Below are 20,131 nucleotides of genomic sequence, written 5' to 3' on the forward strand. Positions count from 1 at the left end.
TCTTAATGATACTAGGACCACATCAGCAATCTAAACTGACAATATTTGTCACATTTCAGGCAGTTAATTTGTGTATTTATCATGTATTTAATCTATTTGATTATTTATTCAATATATCTAGCTTTTATATTCTTAGGTTTGTTTACGTTCTTACAATTTCATTCTGTACGTTTTGCTGCTTAAATCACATCTTTAATATTTTCTTTCCAATGTTTGACGTCAACTAGATAATTTCCAGCCAATCCTGTAGCGACACCGGTGTCGGTACCAGATGTGATCGGGCTGCCAGATTGTATCGGGGTCGCCTAACAAACACGTCACGCTACAGGATTGGCTAGAAATCATCCAATTGATGACAAACATTAAGAAGAATATAAAAGCAAAATATATTGAATAAATAATCAAATAGATTGAATAAATGATAAATACACAAATGAAATTGTCTGAGATGTGACAAATATTGTCAGTTTAGATTGCTATTGTGGTCCTATTATAATTAAGACTATTTTTGTGATGTATTGTGATTTGTGAACTGCTAAAAAGAAAGAAAGAAAATAAACCAAACCAAAGTGAACACGTCTGAATCGGCATTTCGTTAGCGCTGCTGGACTGACGTCATCGGCAAGGTCGACGGCACTTCAATCTTTTTATTTATTTATTTATTTATTTATCAAATCTTCAAGTATCCCGCTTTTATATTCTTAGGATTATTCACCTTTTGACAATTTCAGTCCATACATTTTGTTATTTAAATGACATGTTTTTTCCCCCTTAATTTTTGTGTGAACTCACACTCATATATATGGTCTCCCAAGCGGGGAAGCGAACTCGCACCAACCCGCACCGACGGCAAGTGACGGTAACCACTCCGCCACCCGGAGACCCATTTAAATGACATCATTAATATTTTCTTTCACATCTGGTACCGACACCGGCATTTCTATCAATCAGACGCCTACTAATTGTTATGCCCTTCCTGCACAGTAGCTGGCGCTATTTACCATAAAATGTTGAAATCCACCTCACTAAATGTGTGGAGAAGAAGAATCTTCCGAGTCCAATCAAGATGACATGTTTTTGGCAATGTCATGTTGATTTCCCCGTGAGACGTAAGTGACTGTTTAAAATAACTTTTACAGTATTTTCAGATAGATTGTTTTGGACGGACATCAATAAGTTAATGTTGTTTTGCACAAGCTAAATATAAATGCACGATCTGAATGACGAACGGAGACGTGAGACAGGAAACAGAACTACGGAGCGGCCTTCCAAATTAGAAGCAATCATTTCAAAATAACATTTAAACATCACACAAAACAGCTTGAAGAATACGTAACGCTTAGTATATATACGTTTTTAGTCTAGAATTGGGCGATTTAAGTACATTAATAACATTATATGCTGTAAATAAAGTAGTAGTATGAGGATTTATTTTTATCATAGGGTGTGTGGAAAACGAAATAAGGGGACAAAATGTGACTTGTTCCTTAAACGAATTAAACTAAACAAATGTATGCGTTAAAATTTCATTCACGTTAAACACTGATGTTAATTATTTCATAGACTTTGATTTTTTTGTACATTGTTAATAAACAGCACATTATGTGCAAAAATCTCCTGCATGCTTAATATGTACTTAAATATATTTCAACATTTAGAGACTCCAATTGAAATTAATTTATTATTAAATGAATTATTTGACATCATCTTTGGATTCCCTGAAGCAACCTTGCCATTTATTTAACCATTTATAAAAGTGTTTGAATCATTTGATCAATTTCAAACTTATTGGTTGGTATTATCCAAATTCTACAGACCTATAACAAAAACGTTACTTTACAGGTAGCATTTCCCCTTTTTAAAGTGAAAATGATTTGATGTTCATGAAACTGAAATATCAGCTATTTATCATAAAGGAGAACTTGATTGAAAGTCCCTTTCAAATATATGAGAAAATGACCAAACATTTGACCATACATAGCACTCAGGTCACCAAAGTATATACTGTATTATTATTATTTTTTAAATAACTTATATGTTAGTACATTCACATGTATATTTATTTATTTATTACATGAACTTTCTATTTCAATAACCTTACTGTTTTCAATTGTTTGTATTTTTCTGTTCAGCCACATTATGGTGGGCAGCAATTATTGCTAACAGCAGTGTGCCCTCTTTGTGCAGTTGCACAAATACAGGATTCGCTTCGCAATATTAAAATATCGTCATTAAAACGACACAATTCAACGTAATCTGTAAACCTAACTCAGTAATACTTGCCGTAATGTGTGGCCAGGAGAGAAATGGGAATAAAGAATTGCCTTCCTCAATGAAAAATAACATTACCGTATTTTAAAACTGAGTCTACATAATTGTCTTATGCTGCCTACCAGTGGCCAAGGCGGGTTGAATTGAATAGTTGAATAGCTTACATGACTTACATTCACTTTAATTTAAGGAAAGAATGCATTTGATTTGGTCATGTTATTTGATTTTTTTTTTTTTATGTATAACCTTGTACATGTTTGGTCAACAAAAATTCTGATTCTCAAGTATCTCAACAATAAAATAGAGTGCAATTTTTCCATTATAATTTTTTTTTTGGGGGGGGAAAGGCTGGAACAAATGAAGGGCATTTAATCAATAGGAAAATATGACAACAACCTGTACATTATTTGCTGTGGAATTCAAATGAAACTGACTGTTATGATTGCAATGAATACAAAATGAAATTTGTTGCAGTTCAGTTCTGCTGTTGAACCATTATATGGTATGTTTTGTCTCGTATGCCCCCCACTGGCCAGGCATGGCTACTGCACTTTAGAGATTTGCACTGCTTGCAAGGGTCAAGGGTTAAAAGTAAGATGGCCGCCTCTTAATTGTATGAAATTATACATTGTGTGTGGACTCAGCGATGACAACAGGCCTGTCGCTAGATAAGGTTGATCAAAGAATTATTTTGACATTTTTGCATTAACTTCAACTTATCAACTCGTGCATCCATCACCCATGACCCGGTTCCTGACAATCCTCGCCTGAACACACAAATGGTGAGTGCAGGACTGCCGAGACCCGTACCTGCTTTTGAATTGATGAAACCGAACCGATGGAATCTTGGAAAAATATCCAAGCCAGATGACACGGAATTGAACTGTTCAGGCTCAGCAGACACTTCCTAATGAATGCGAGGATGGCACACATAGCAGGCACAGTTGCTTGAGAGCGCACAGATGTTACAGCGTAGCTGGAAGTAGCACACGGAGCGGCACTTGTCTTGTCTGATGAGAGGCCTCATTTGGAAGTGCCATTAGTAAGACGTGTGATTTATGGCACTGTCGGTCTGCTGCTCTCACTTTACAATTGAATAGAGATATGGGAAGGAGAGAGAGGCAACCTCCATCCCGCTGCCTCTGTCTTGTTACTCAAACATGGCAGTGTGAGCTTCACCCGCACAAATGGAGGATTCCTGTCACAACCAAAAAGTCTTACTGTTATAAATAGACTGAATGATTGATGGAAATAAAGACACTCTGGATTGGATCTAACTGGAGGACGTTTTCATTATAATCCACTGCTGTAAATGCAAATTTAGAATTGGGGAGGGGTGGGGGGGGGGGCATACCTTGTGCAGGTTTGCATGTAATGAGTGGGTGGGATTTAATTTGAAGCAAGTAATTAGTTTTATCATCTTATTTAACCTCCATGTGTCCTGGAAGATGATCATTATGAGACAAAATCTCAAATAAACCAAACGCAATTATAACGTTGTGATTTTTATCTTTCACCTCTTGCACAATGTCAGAAGAATCAGACTTGTCTTTGAAGAATCCAAATAATAATTGTGAATATGGACACGGCTGGTACCATTAGTTGAAGTAAACATGACAAGATAGGGCTGGGTTTAAAAAAATCAAATAATCAATATCGAATCAATTTTCCTTTTGGAGCCTGATATCGATTCATAAAACCATGAATTTATTATTTTAATATCTCTTTACATCATAAAAAATGATTTATATAAAATGTATTTTCAAAGGCCCTTTTTTTTGTATCTTACGGTTTTCTTGAAATTTACTGTTCATGTCAATTCAAAAGTATTTTCTTACATTTATGCAAGACCTGACTAATTGCACTTCAAGACAATTCAGAATCCTCTTCATTTATATTGACAATTATTGTATTGAATTTGAATTATGAAAATATTTTCATCATCATCATCCTTGCTGTGTAACACTTAAATGATTATAAATGTGTTACTTTCATTAATAAACTAAATAATTTAACCAGTTACTGCTTCAACACATTTTATTTTGGAATTTAATGTTTGTGGAGTTTTTAATCATGTACTTGATATTTAACTCATTTGCTCCCCAAAAAGATATAAAAACGTTCTATTTTAAATATTGCCTTGGTCCCCAAAACGCTAATGTTTTTTTTTAATGCTAAAGCATACAGAAAACTTTGATGCAGCCTCTGACCTGAAGAAGTCGCTCAAAGCAATGGTAGTTATTACAAAAAACGGCCAGCAGCTGGCAGCAGAATATAAGAGATCAAACAGGGCCGTGTTGAAAAAAGCTAATTTACCCACAATTTGAAATGGATTTGTGAATAATGATGAAAGTTAGCTGTATTCTAATGCTAATTACTGGAAGAAGAAACTCTAATCTTTCTTTTGGTAGGTTGCATGTTTTTATAGGAATAGAACACAATATTCTGTGGGCCTCGCAAAATCAGTCAAAATCCAGTAAAACAGCTGGGAGTGAAGGGGGTTGCTTCAGTGAAAATAGCTGCGAGTGAATGCGTTTTAGAAGAATTGATGTGAAAAAATTGAAATCGAACTGAAATGAGTTATTTTGAATCGAATCGATTGAGGAAATTAGAATGGATACTCAGCCCTATTACAAGAAGTGCTTTTATGTCACCATCCTATCCACGTTTTCATTTCTGTGCATTTAGAAGGATGACGCGGCCGGATGGGAATTAAACACCAGCGTTCCAGCTGCGTTGGAAAATGATGTTGATGCCGGCGGGACTGAAGTTCCGCTGCCTGCCTGAGCTCTCCACCATGACGCATCTGTCCATCTGTCAAGCCCCCGGGCCCATCAATCAAACTGCTGAGTGCAGGTGAGTGGGAGGAGCAGAGAACAACCATTAATCACTCAGACGTGGACAGCGGTGGGCTGCTTCACTTGTAGGTGTGTGTGTGTGTGTGTGACACAAAAAGAGAGACGGTGGCGAATCTGGCTTTAATATCCCTACAAAGGGAAAAGCACTTGTTGAGTTCAAATAGCTTTTGTTGGTTTGTCATCATGCAGTAATGGAGTTGACTCTCTGACAAAAGCAAAAACATACCATATAAAGCAGTTAGGGGTGTCAAAATTAGCGCGTTAATTTTGAGTTAAGTTTGAGTTCCTTTACCACCACAAATTTTTTTAACGGGCGATTAATGACCGTCCCTTCCTCGGAAAGCCTGTACGGGGCAATTCCAGTCGCAACGCAGCAGACAAATTTAGCAGTAATAAATGTAATAATACTGCATATATTAAAAATGAAGAGTTACTTCATATTAAAGAAAATGCACTCAGCTGTCACCAATGTCTTAAAATGCAATTATGCCATCTAGTGGCAGATAATGACTTCAATAAAAGACCAATATCACACAAATGTTTTACAGTACAGTATATATTTTTTAATGTTAACTCAATTTGATGAATTGTTATGAAATTACTGTATCAATGACTAAAAGATGCAGCCATATTTCTATTTGTTAAGAGTATGAAACTTAGAATCGTACACTTTATTGTACACTTAGAACAGAAATAAAATTTGTGATTAATCGTGAGTTAACTATTGAAGTCATGCGTTTAATAACGATAAAAAAATGTAATCGCCTGACACCCTTAATAGCATTTCATTATACAGTACTTAGTTTTTATTTTGTTTTGAGTTATGTTCTTTAAATTGAGTTAGTTTGAATTATTCTTCAGAGCCGGTTTGTTCGTTTTTATTAAGTGGAAAATGCTTAGTTTTTGTTGAGGTTTTAGTCGTTTTAGTATTAGTATTAGTATTAGTGTATTTCTTGCATGCAAGATAATAAAAAAAAATCACAGTGAGTATCGTGTAGTAAAAAAGAAAATATTTTAAAAACAACCATCCACAAATCAAATACAATTTGTTTGTTTTGGACCCCAAAAATAAAACATATTTTTCTAATTGCCGATGGATAATGATCCGAAACATTCTGCTAAAGCAACTGAAGACTTTTTGAAACTAAATTATATTATATTCTTCAATGTCAAGTCAGGTAGAGCATGCCTTTCATTTGCTCACTCATTCCCAAAAAACATTTGGGCAAAAGTAATGCCCACATTGTCAAGCAGATACTGGTTAACGTGATTAGCATTGTGGCTGCAAGAATTCATATTTGAGCTAAAGAGTACGACTGCTTTGTTGACTAATCACCGATTTGTTGTCGTCGCGTGGAGATCGCCACTTAACCTTCAGCATGCAAATGTATTTTTTGACTTCTGCTGGAGAATATTTACAAGCCGTCTCTCACGTTGATATTGGACAGTATTTATTTGCGCACTTGCTCACCAGGCTACATTAGCTGAGCTTATTTACACTGCTGAGTGTGGGTGTTGAGCAAGGCCATACAATTGTTTATTCATGACAAACTTCTCTATCGCTGCTCAAACTCAGATCTTTGTGTTTGTGTCAGCGAGGGCACTGAATGATAGTTTCAAATAAACACACTCGAAGGTGACGATAAAAACAGTCAGCCGCATGTTCATTTTGACCGCTCGGTAACATACACTAAATGCAAAAAGACAAAATATTATTCAAAATGACATTTTAAGCAGAATGGGTCATTATTTTGTATATGACCATATTGAGGCGCTATCATGAATATTGTGACATCCCTAATTATCAGTCCCCAAAATAAGTGATCCTGATATTTATAATGTGGAACGACTTTAAAGTGGAAGTCAACCGTAAACATTTCATGAAAATAATATGTCAAATATGACCTCACTAGTCTAAACATGACATTCTGATTAATATTACATTTGTGGAATAAGAGTTATGAAGCAAAATCCAGCCGTTTTTATCCATCTCAGGGGGCGGCCATTTTGCCACGACCAATCACTGCTCACCTGTTTTCTGAAACTGAGCTGTGATTGGTTGTCGCCTGAGCTCTGAGCAACACTGATGTCATCTTCAGTCGACAGCAAGTGGCAAAATGGCCGCCCCCTGAGATGGATAAAAACTGTTGGATTTTGCTGCTTAACTCGTATTCCACTAACGCAATATTAACCAGAATACCTTATTTGGACAAGTGGGGCTGCATCGAACATATTATAGTCCAACATTTTTTTGGGGGGGTTGGCTTACCCTTTAAGCGTACTCTTCTTAATGCTATGAATGAAAGCTCATTCAAGGTTCACATTTTTAAAGTTGAAACATAAAAATCATCATTCTGGATGACAAGACCGATATTGAGTCTATTATTTAAGTAAACTTCAGATTAAAAATGGTCATACATTTCTTACCTACTTTGATTTTCATTTTCACTACCCCAGCCTTCTTTTATTGATGTAGCAATTTTGTCCACGGTTACAATAATAACACGCAGCCCGCTTATCTCTCACTGCACAAAAGTACCTTCTGGTTACAGATGCTGCAAGTTTCAGCCAGAAAAGTCCATTTCTGCTCGAAGCGTGGTCCTGCCTGATCCGAAGCAATTCTGAATGCATTTGTTCAATTAAAAGCGAAGACACATAAAAAATGGTCTTGTTGTAATATGTTCTAAGCGCTCCCATTAGTCTAAACACGTCATTCTAATTAACTAATTTGCTCCCAAAGACATATTTACTTGATATGTTTTTTTAGAGCATACAGAAGGCTTTGATGCAGCCTCTCAACTGCAGAGAACAGTTGAAGAAATGGTAGTTATTACACAAACGACCAGCAGGTGGCAGCAGCAGAGTATAGGACATCAACCAGGGCCATGTTGCAAAAAAGCTCTTTTCCCCCACTGTTTTAAACAGATTTGTGAATAATGATTAAACTTAGCTATATTCTAATGCTAATTGCTGCAAAACGGAAATAGATACAAATGTTTTTTTCTGACTTTGTGACCTGACCTCCCAGTTCAAAATATCAGTGCACTTTTCCTGGTTGGTGGTCAGGAAACACTGACTTCCCACTTCCCTGGGTGGCAGCATTAGGGACTGTGATGTCATTATCAGTTAACGGCAAGTGACAAAATGGCTGCCCCCTAAATTTGCTGCTTAATTCATATTCCACAAACGCAATATTAATCACAATACTACGGAAGAGGATTAGGCCAGTGAAGAGAAACAAAAGGGTTAGCAGGATTCTGACTTAAAAGTGAACATTCTGACTTAAAAGTGAACATTCTGACTTTATTCTCAGAATTCTGACTTTATTCTCAGAAATCTGACTTTAAAGTGAGAATTCTGACTTTATTCTCAGAAATCTGACTTTAAAGTGAGAATTCTGACTTTATTCTCAGAAATCTGACTTTAAAGTGAACATTCTGACTTTAAAGTGAAAATTCTGACTTTATTCTCAGAATTCTGACTTTAAAGTGAGAATTCTGACTTTATTCTCAGAAATCTGACTTTAAAGTGAAAATTCTGACTTTATTCTCAGAAATCTGACTTTAAAGTGAAAATTCTGACTTTATTCTCAGAAATCTGACTTTAAAGTGAAAATTCTGACTTTATTCTCAGAATTCTGATTTTAAAGTGAAAATTTTGACTTTATTCTCAGAATTCTGACTTTAAAGTGAACATTCTGACTTTATTCTCAGAATTCTGACTTTATTCTCAGAAATCTGACTTTAAAGTGAAAATTCTGACTTTATTCTCAGAATTCTGACTTTAAAGTGAACATTCTGACTTTATTCTCAGAATTCTGACTTTAAAGTGAAAATTCTGACTTTATTCTCAGAAATCTGACTTTAAAGTGAAAATTCTGACTTTATTCTCAGAATTCTGACTTTAAAGTGAGAATTGTATGCAACATAGAACTGCAAACACACATTTTGACTTGACTTGCCAGTTAATGTATGTTTGTTGTCACATTATTAGCAGCTCTCAAACAAGTTTTCAACAGTTTTCATTCAAAGGTTTAACACTGTGTACGCTGCAGTGTCTAGATTCGGTTATGTTTCTGTCACTTGCCAGCCTACTACAATATATTTGTGGAGAGTTGACCTAAATTGCTGTATTCATTCACTCATCTTCGGTGGATGCAGCTCACGGCTAAATATTTCATAAAAGTGTGCTTGTTTGCTCATTTGTCAAGCTCATGCTAGCTTATAAAATACACATCGCACCGGGTTTGGTTTGTGTCATCAGCTTTGTGAGTCTGAGAATGATATTTACTTTAGGATTTAGGAGGCAAGAAGCTCCCCGTGTTTGCATTTGTAGTAATAACGCGTGAGAGGAGTGCAGAGGAAAACATCCAGTGGAGCAATTTTCTCTCCAAGCTTCAACACATTAGCATCTTTAAACCTACAGGATGTTGGTTCGGGCTGCTAAGACTCCACGGAACATGTATATCATTTGTGATATATTTTCAGGAGGAGAACTGTGGAGAATTCATTTGATCTCAGTAAACAAGATAAATTCCGCCTCATTAAACACTGCAAGCATCACCGTTGCTGTGCTTCCGTTGTTGCATTTGTGAGGCACCTGTCACTCTGGTATTTTCAAACTTTCTTGAAAAAAAGGCTTTAAAGGCCGAATCGCCGCCATGCATGACATCACATGAGACAAGAGACATAGCTTCTATATCTGTTTCTGATTTTTGTGTTTTTTTTTCATTTTATTTTTTAAGCATAGCTATGTGCCTTAACAGCCTTAACAAGCAGGCTTAGCAGAACAAGAATGTGAGAAGAGGTTATACAACGTGATGAAACTCATATTCAAAACAGTAAGACACCTTAGCATAGGTAAACTGTAGTGTTCATTTTATCCGACATTTTTAAATTCAGACTCAGTTATAGTCCAGTTTCAATCCCGCTTGTTAGTTTTTATCATAGTTAGTCAACCTCTTCCCCGTTTTTCTTTAGTCCATTTTTAGTCGACTATGAATCGAGCATTTTAGTCTTTATTTTAGTCCAAGAAATTTTTTTTTTATTCGTCTGGTTTTGGTCACGACAATCATTTTACCCCTGTATTATTATTTTTTTTTGACAGCAGATAATGTTGAACATTTCAGATTTAATTCTATTTCACATAAAATGTTCTCTCTTTTTTTGATGAAAAACAACTTGACAGTGACACACAATTACAGTATATCAACAAGTGGCTACTGTGGCTCCATGCTATGAGCTAGTAAGTTAGCCAGCACAGAGGTTTTAGTCATCGGTCGTAGAGGTGGGAATCTTTGAATGTCTCATGATTCGATTAGATTCCGGTTTTTGGGTCTGCGATTCGATTCAGAATCGATTTTCGATTAAGAACGATTTTTGATTCCAAATGATTTGATTGACAACGATTTTTGCTTCAATCTATAGATGTGCAAGGAATTGTAATGATCTACTCCAGTCTGACTCGCTAATGCTAATTAGCGCGCTACTCGCGGCACTTTTATCACTCAAAAGAATGGCTCCACGCTGAAAAATTTATTGGAAATACTTGATCGTGACTTTTTCTTTCTACTCTCTAATGTGGCTACAACAACGAAAATCTGCACGCATCCGTTTACAAATGTAAGGCGAACATTTTTAATAATTTGAAAAATAAATACTCATGTATAGTACCTGAAAATCTGAAGTCCAGTAATGAAATGTTTGTATTTCCATGCTTGCCACCGCTAACGTTTCACTGTATGAATTGCAAAGTAGAAACGTGTTGCTTGTAGAGAGACTGCAGCAGACGGCGAAGATGTATTCTCGTCATGTCCCTCCTCTTGCCCGTCGTGCTCCACCGGTGATTAAACACAAGCGCAACATGCATACGTTTTGACAGACAAGCACCTCCCTCCTCCCCTGCGCTGGCCGCCCTTCCCTCCCCCGGGTCACTCTCGGAGGAGTTGTCCCCTGCCCATTGGCATGTGGACGTGTGTAATGGAGATGGATGGTGGCCGGCTCTGCTTACACTGTGCAACAGACGGACTACTCCCTAAACGCCTGTCTACCAGCACCCATCAGTCTTACCTCCTACGAAACCCTACCGCAGCCCCCCCCCCCAATACACACATAATCACTCTGCGTGCGTGTGTGTGCTTGCACTCTTAGTTGTTTTTAAAATTAACCTTACCCAACTAGCATACAGTATATTCTCTTAAAAAGAGAAGAGCACCAACATTATCAGCAGTGACGAGCGGTCATAATAAGCTATTAATGCGGTGCATGCCCAAGAATAAGATCATTAAAAATATGTATCTGTCAGTGTCCTCTATTATACAATACATTACTTCTACTGCTTTGGTCTTAAATTCCTGTGTAATTTGTCCCATTTTCCTTGCGTAGAGGTGGAAAGCCGACAACTTGTTTCGCAAATGCACAATGAGAAACCAAGTTGTGTTAGTTCCATCGTTTCTGTGTGTGCGCCTTTTGAATGGCAAAAAAGTTGTCAGTAAAGCAGCATTGACAACGCGCATGCACATTAATTGACTTGGCTTGTTCTCTGGTAAACATTCAGTGGACGAGAAGAGGGCCGGCAAAGGCCGGATTTTTACCCGGGATGGGAACCATCGCCGGCGGGGGACATTTTTGAAAATCCTTGGTGTCCTGGAGGTCTTTGGCCGGCTGTATCTCCCAAACCCTACGTCCTACTGGGGACATACGGGCATCCCCGGATTCGTCCCGACGAGACCTTTCCAACTGTGTATGGCCCGTCGGCGTCCGCGGCCTTGCATCCCAGGGATAGAGGGCCGGCAAATGCCCGATTTCATGCCCAGGGATGCTCCAGCGAGAATATACTTTCAAGTGGTCGTCCTACTGAAGTAGCCTAATCATCATGAAAACGGGGGAAGAATTTCCTCCCTCACTTTCAAGCACAAGGACGTAGGAGAAACATAAATGGCTAGCTGGCTCATCTGTCCACAGGTTAGCAAACTTTATAGTCGGTTGAAACCTCTTGCGGCTCTGCTGCGATGTCTTTTTTTCCTCTCCCGGGTTGGGAGACTGGCTTCGTGGGCATGAGCCAGTTCCGAATACAGTAAATTCCAATGTATTGGCAAATTTGTGGGCATGTGATTTTGTTATTTCACTCACCACTGAGCTGGTTACATTACAGTGCGTGCGCATCAACCTGCGTCAGTCCTGAAAATTTTCGCTTTAATTTTACCTACATAGTGGTATAAAATAATAATTAAATAATATTATATTATAATATAAAATCAACACGTTCACATATTCACGAAAAGTTTGAAAATGAATAAATACATTTGATCGCACCAGCTAATCGGCTTCGGGAACGGACTATAAAGTCACACACGGCGTCCCGTACAGGTTTGTAGTCACCTGGAGCTAGTTGTAAGTGTTAACTTGTTGAAAACTGTTGATAGCAATAGTGCTAACATTAGCTAAAGTATTTAGCACGACCACGGGGATGCAAGTGAAAAAGTGAATGCGCTCGAGGGGCTCTCATCAAAGAAAATAAGGAATTCGCTGCAGGAGAAAGAGTAGCTCGCCTGTAGTGCAGTACACGGCAGCGCTCTCTTTTTCGACATAGCTTACCAAGCGACCCTCTCCTCCTCCGGTGTGCACAATGAAGCTGCCGGTACTCACAAACGCCAGCGAGCAGCGAGGCGAACGCTCACTCCCGTGTTTGGTGTTCAATTCAAACAGACACTTGCTTGCAGCGTTTGTTTGTTGTTGTTTTTTTGCTTGCGTCACCACAACATCTTCTTTCGGTTTGAATTTTATTTCGTCCGAATGCCGAAAGCACATTTTTGCCATTTTCGTCCGAAATTTTTCGGTGGCCGAATATTCGGTGCATCACTAATAAATACCCCAAATTTTGTCATCTCGCGCCCTTGGGTACATGTGTGTCACTATACAGCATGCCTACTCTAAAAGGCCACCGCTCACCACTGCTTCACAGGCACAATATACTTCATTACAGTGATAAAATATGTTCCTCCTAATCTTTAAGGGTTTAATTTTTTTCCGTTTCAGGTGCATACCTCATTTTGATTGTGTAATATTCATGACCTGTTTCATAGAAAGGAACTTGCTCTGCTTCCACTAAGAGAGGTGCTAGTTTACAAAGCACAGTCAGTGTTGTCAGCTTGCAGTAACATACAGTATTAACAATTAAGGCTGCCACAAATGATTATTTTGCTAGTCGAAAAATTACCAGCAGTAGGCTAGTCGTAATTAATCGACTAATCAGACTCAACTACATGTTGAGATGCTAAAAAGCAAGCGTTTATTTTTTCCGGACGCCGCATGCGGATTTTCATGAAGCTGAAGAAATTACACGAGCCGGACAGGAAGTCGAGGGTTGGCATCAATGTAGATCCGATATATTTCAAAATAAAACCGTTTGCAAACTCATTTTTGGGGGAAGGGAGGCTAGCTAACTACATAGCATGACATGAGTCGGACATTTAAGACAAAAACGAGCTCAGAATAAAAACATGAAAAATAGCTCTGTTTAACCCATTAAGGCCTAAAGTGCCTGGCAAAACATGCCTCTAAAACCTATGGGTGACTTTTGAGTCACCCCCAAAAACCTGAAGTTGTCCTGGAAATTCAACAATATTAAAAATAATTTATATCTCAGCTCCTGAAGCAGATAGAGACATAATTCCCAAAACATTTGAGAGCTTACACCTGTGGCATTCACACAAACCTCAGTTTATTATTGTAAACCTTCAATACATATTTAAAAAAAAATCAATATGCAAATGTCGCATCTGCGGGTGTATAACTCCAAATATATTTACCTTCAACACTGGAGCGCAGTTGTATTAACCTCAAGGGATCGGGGTAATTATCCGTCGTCCATTCCTTTACAAAGCCGCAACGCACGCGGTGTGAATTGCAGTCCGTGCGGATGCCGTACAGAAAACGCACCGCGTCGGTTCCGCAGTCAGTGTGAATTGGGCGTAAGGGAAGCCTGCTTGGTCCCAAAGACTTGAAAGGTCCCTTGGTCTGATGTGTTTTCTCATTCCCCATTATCACTACAGCCAGCTGGTTTGGTTGATCCTTTCAGCCTCTTTAAAAAGGTTCACGGCAATGAAGATTGAAGATGAAATGGAGATGTGTGTTAAATTGTGATGCAGACTCACCAACCTTGAGAAAATATGATGTTATTTTAATGCCGAACATGACTTAATTAGCAAGCTAACGAGCCTCTTTTAACCTGCAATTAGGTGGAAAAAATAACACTGAACTGACGCTGACAAGTTCAATTGTTAATGCGTCTCGGAATGGAGAGCACCATTTTTCACAGTATGCAAGTCAAATGTGATCCTTTGTGTAAATTAGAGTCACACCCCCATTCCAATGCCAGTTTTTTTTATATTAAAAATGTGCAAATTAATGTGCCGTACAATCCATACAATCTAAGAGAGGGTAAGTAAAACAAACAAACAGAGATAAGGTGGCTGAACAAACTGCAATCCACTTTATTATAGCACATTTTATAAACAAGCGTTTCCAAAGTGCTGCACATTGAGATCATATACATAAAATCTAGTAAAACCAACTATAAAAAATTTAAATCAGTTAATAATTTATTAAAAATGAACACATTAATACTACCACTACTACTAATAATTATATATATATTAACCGTCATCTGGATTACTCCAAATAAACTTCTACTGTTCTAGTAGGTTTTTTTTTCCTGACATGGATTTTCTTTCTAGAAGTCGACTGAAAATTTTGTGGTAACACTAACTGCTATTAGGAACTGTTCATGGAGGGGAAGTAAAAAAAAGTTAAAATACCACTGATTGTCACACCCACTTAAGTGGTGTGAAATTCGTTCTCCGCGTTCCAGCTGAAGAAAAAAGGCCTTAAAGGGTGATGTTGCCTTGCGTTTGACACACGTGCTCTAATTGATGATGACAGTTGCTCCACAGCATATTTAATACCTTGGAAATTCTTTTGTGCCATACCCTGGGACTAGAAAGATGTCAGGAAAAGCCATCCAGAACATATGAAATTTATTTTGGATCAATCAGGTGCAATTTATATGGTGGCAGGTGCTGACTCCAACTTAACATGAGTTGTGATGTGTGGTCACTTTTCAACACAGCCTCGCCCACAGTCAGGAGAGGGTGCAAACACATTTTACTTTTATTATTACTTCTCCCCCGGAAAATATATATTTTTTAAATGAAGTTATACAGTTAAAGGTCACATTAGTGATTTGAAAAATGTTGAAGTGATTTATCGTGGTCATTTTTTTTTTTAAATCGCAAAAACCTGACATTTAAAAAAAGGGGCATGAAGACATTTTACAGACACTGCATATGTAGAGAGAAAGTAGGTAAATTTGGCCAAAGATGCTGGTCTGATAACATTCCTGATTCCTCCCGTTCATGCTTCCTAGATTGCTGTGTAATCTCAGATTCCTCTTAATCTTAACAGCCTGACTTTTTTTTCCCATACTGCCTTAGAAAAGGGATCAATTGAATAACAAATAGCAAATGCATGAATATGATTTATTTTTAAGATGCTCTCTAACAATTTTGCCAAAAATATCTTTATAATCACATTTCTATTCGACCATTTATGACTGAAACATCTTCTAATAGTAGATTGTCACTTTAGCTTTTCACAATGGGTGCTCCTGCAAGCCTCTGGCCGATAGTTTTCAGACAGAATGTCTGTGGATGTGACATCATGTTTTGCACTGTGTTTGTGAAGAAGGGAATAATGCAGTTTTATTTTTTGGCCACAGGTGGCAGTAGCGATTTGAAATTCAATTTTCAGCGTCCAGTAGCTTTAAAACAGGGGTGTCAAACTCATATTAGCTAAGGGGCCACATGGAGGAACATATATTACCAAGTGGGCTGGATTGGTAAAATCATTGTATATAATAATAAATAAAAAATTGCAGTCATATTATTCACAGATTTTTGCTATTAGCGGGTCAGCCCTAAATTGAGTGGCACAATTGAAAATATATTGTCCCCCCCCCCCCCCCCCAAAATTAATGAAGTTATAAGGTAAAGACATTCGATGGACGTCGTGCATTGTGCCTTTTCATTCATAATTCATATGGTAGTAAGTCATACAAGTGTAAATCAAATGCAAATCATTTTAGTTTTTATAATGACCTTAATAAATATATAGGACTCTTACTATTACATATGTAGTCAAAATGTGATGCAAAAGTGATCATATGTTTATTATTGTATATTGTGAGAATTTGTGGGTTAAATGTCGGCTGAATGGGGACACGTTTAAAAGTGAGTACAATGTCCCTCTTGTCTAAGCTTGCTTTAACTTTTGTTTTCACTGAAAGGCGAACCATTTTTGATTAATCTCAGGTGGATACAGGATCACAGGAGAATTGAGGATCTGCAGTTTCCTGGCAACATAACTGCAATCCTTTCTGGTTGCTGAGACAATTGTTTGGTTCTTTTTTCCAACCTGCTAGTTTGAATCTAAAGATGCAATAAACCTTAGCTACTTTTACAGTAATTTGTTATTACCTTGAGTTATTTGTGACTTTATATGAAAAATGGGACTGGTTATGAATAACTTATCATTTTAAATCTGCTCCCAAGCTGCTGATTGAATGTGGGTGGTGGAGATCCGAGCTGATCCTGATACAGTGCGTTACTGTGTGCAATTTAGCTGCTAACTGCTAATTTGTCAACATTAGCAATGAATGAAAGCACCAGCTGTTAAACATTATTATGCCCGGTTTGCATTCGTGGAAGAGTGCATTTCGCATAGTGTCCAAAGTGAGCGAGTACGGGTCATTTAGCCCCCCCCCCCATCACAGATGGTTACACTATATGATATTATGATGTCATTAATGCAGGTCAGCGGGTGAACCTGCGCCTGTTTGCTACAACAGACTTTGATGTGAATACACGGGATGACCAAAGCTGTGCCTCGTTTACAGCATGTTATTGTAATTTATCATGCATTTGAATGTTTACCATCCTTTAATCGTACTATGACTTGACAGCCAGGGGACTTCCTGTTGTCCTCTAGGAGAGTAAACAAAATAGGAAACAGAAGTGTGACATTCTTGGCAAAAGAAAGGAGTGTAATCATGACGTCATGCGTGTGTTGCCTTTCTAAAGCTCGAAAAGGGATAATGAGCTGGTTGTTTTGGAGCAGAGAGAAAGCGATGCATCAGTGATTTATGAGAGTGGTGGACACACACATGATAGCTCTGGGATTATCCAAGTGTAGATGGAACTGACAAGCTATGCTGATTTGTGGGGGAAGACGGCTGCTTTCTGTTGCTGCGTGCAACTATGCTCATGCTTCACATAAAGAAGCCCGCTGGCTGGCTGGCTGGATGAAAGTGACACAAATACAAAGACACAAGTCGAATACTGTCAGCAAGTTTGATCGTTGGAATTCTGGAAATGCTTTTTGGTGACAGCTTTCATTGCTAGTGCAATGGCTGTGGGGAGAGATTTGTCTAAAAACTATTTTCACGTGTTTTTGAGATCCACAAATATTTTTCGCGAGTTTCACTTGGGTTTTTTTCAGCTCCACGAACATATTCGTCATTTTCACGTGTTTTTCAAATTTACAAACATTTTCTTGGTTTTCACGTGTTTTTCAGATCCACAAATGTATCCGCAATTTTCTTCTGTCTTTTTTAATTTTGCGTGTGCATTTTCTATGACTTTTGCTTGCGAGTTCTCAAAAGTGCGTTTGTGGATTGTTGCGCACGCACATTTATTTTTGAGACAAACATCACGCTGTCTTGAGATATTCACGCACAGCAATCCTCAGATATTCACGTGTCCATGGTCCGTTCCTCCGCCGTCCACGGGGAGGCAGTGTTACTGTCTCCGTTGAACAGGAACGAACCATTTCTGTTTCTTGTTTAAAATTGGAGATTGAAAAACATAAATCGAGTCTTTATCTGACCTGTCATTATGTGTTTATTTTGCACAAGTCATGAAACAAACAGAAGTTTGTTTCCCTTGAGCTTGTTTTGCTTTCACTCGAAAGACACTCTTCTTCTGCTGTTAAATTTTCTTCTTCTACGCCAATAAAGCAGCAGCGGCCCACTGATCTGTGAATAACTGTAGCTTGTGGCGGGGTGGTCACTATTTTTTAGACGGCATGGTATGTGCTCCTTTGAAGTTCATTAGACCCAAATATTCGATTTGGCAGAGACATCTTGTCTTGAATTACAGTTATAATTTTTAAATTAAAAAAATATACAAGTTTCCTCCTGTAAACATCATTAAGGATGCCATTTGTACATGTATTTAAGGCAAGTTGTATAATGTTTCAAGTCCGCTTGTTTATGTTTAACACATTTAAAACATCATAAATCGTGCCGTTGGTCTTCACCCATTAAACTAACTTTGAAAAGTATTCCGATAACCTACTTGATTAGCAGCTAGGTGCTAGCTTCTCGCCCCTAACGCTGCAGGAACAAGCACCACATTCTACAATGTCAGCGTAATTAATTAGAGTATACTGTAGTGAGAAGATTTTATTTTCTCACCGCGGTGCCAGAATTTTACTGTCATGCTGGCTTAACTGTCTTTATGAAAATGCACACCAAATAAATGTGTACCCGAAGTTTTATTTTTTGTTCATCGCGCTACTCAAATTAGACGAGAAATATTTTCTGTCACTTAAAAGCGACAGTTCATCATGAAATCTAAAAGACAGACGAAAAACAATGCTGTAGTTCTGTGTGCATTTATCCAACTCAAAAGTTCGTTAGCAACAAAGCCGAACGCCATTTCTGTAAACAACTATGTCCGAAGAAATGACTCTGTGACCCAGCCCCTTTTATTTGCGAGTGGCGAGCAGTTGCTTTTTTTTATGCTGGTTGGATTTAAGGCTGTACAAAAATTCATATCTCGTGGTTTTTGTCAGACATCTCTATTCTTTGATCTTTGACTCAGCATGAGACTTTGCATTGTTTCAGTGTTTTATGGCATCTGCATGCTGCAATTTGTTATTTTATTGATACTTATTTACGTGCACGTATTCACTTACCTATTTCTTGTTAATGTATTAATATTAATTTTATTTACTTGTATACTTATTAATTAATTTTATGATATTATTTGGGTTCAATGAAAACTAAGCATGTGTAAAGTGCATTGTTTATTAGAACTTGGTGACAGTTATCAACATTAACAAGCTTGGCAATAAAAAACAGAATTCCACTCATATTGTACTGCAATGTGATAAATAATTTTATCCTGTAACATAAGTTGTTGTTGTTGTGCATGTGCGAGTCTCTTTAACTGCATCACTGTGTGCGACTGATTTAAAATAAAAGTTTCCTAATCACTTGTCACAGCGGGAGACGCAGCTTGCGACATAAATATGACGCGGGCGGTCATTCGGCAGACAAGCGCGCGCGCGCTGGCTAACATGGAAGTAGAATTTGTGTGTCAAAGGATGCGCGTTTAAAACTGGTGAGAACTTGTGGGAATTGAGAACAGTTTACAGCGACGGTGTGCGGAGGAAGGGCGACAAAGACAAAAATAGGATTGGTGTTTGTGTGTGTGTCTTAAAACAATATATATCAACATGCAAAACAACCAAAATACAGACTTAGTTTGACAGAATGGGGTCACGCGCAGATGAAACACAGTTTAGGAAGAGTATGAAACGCAAGCAGGGTGTAGAATAAAAATTCTAAATCAACATTTAGGTCAATACGCAAAATGCTAATGATAAAGCGCCGAATGAACTTTTCTTGATGCTCGACCGTTCCCTTTTGGATCTTAGTTTACCACCTGCTGCGTGTTTACTCCGGCCTGATAGAAGCATAATCACTTTTGCAGGCTCGGCGTGTGATGCTGTGTTACCTTTACAAGCGTATGTGGTCACATGCAGGATGAATCATGTTTTCACTGCAGCGGCGCTTCAAAGTAAGCCGGGGAGGGAGACCGAGCGCTTGGCATGACAAACCGGCCTTGTGAGTAAGTAGGGGAGATTACACCGGTTGCTAAA

General features: G+C 38.0%; 1 long non-coding RNA gene across 2 annotated transcripts in view; it reads left to right on the plus strand.

Moving 5' to 3' along the window:
- The first annotated feature begins 1,033 nt into the window (after positions 1-1,033).
- Positions 1,034-20,131, plus strand: part of LOC147179970 (uncharacterized) — a 45,170-nt gene continuing 26,072 nt past the window's right edge. Inside the window, exons 1-3 of one of the 2 annotated variants that reach the window (XR_015094173.1) lie at positions 1,034-1,109; positions 4,960-5,127; positions 7,682-7,780. This is a non-coding gene — a long non-coding RNA (uncharacterized LOC147179970). Of the gene's footprint in view, positions 1,110-4,959; positions 5,128-7,681; positions 7,781-20,131 lie in introns of those variants that run through there. The other variant, XR_015094174.1, reaches the window with a different exon arrangement.

Source organism: Leptonotus elevatus, chromosome 2 (assembly GCF_054856555.1).
Source record: "Leptonotus elevatus isolate MCC_2025b chromosome 2, RoL_Lele_1.0, whole genome shotgun sequence".
NCBI classification, from domain to species: domain Eukaryota; kingdom Metazoa; phylum Chordata; class Actinopteri; order Syngnathiformes; family Syngnathidae; genus Leptonotus; species Leptonotus elevatus.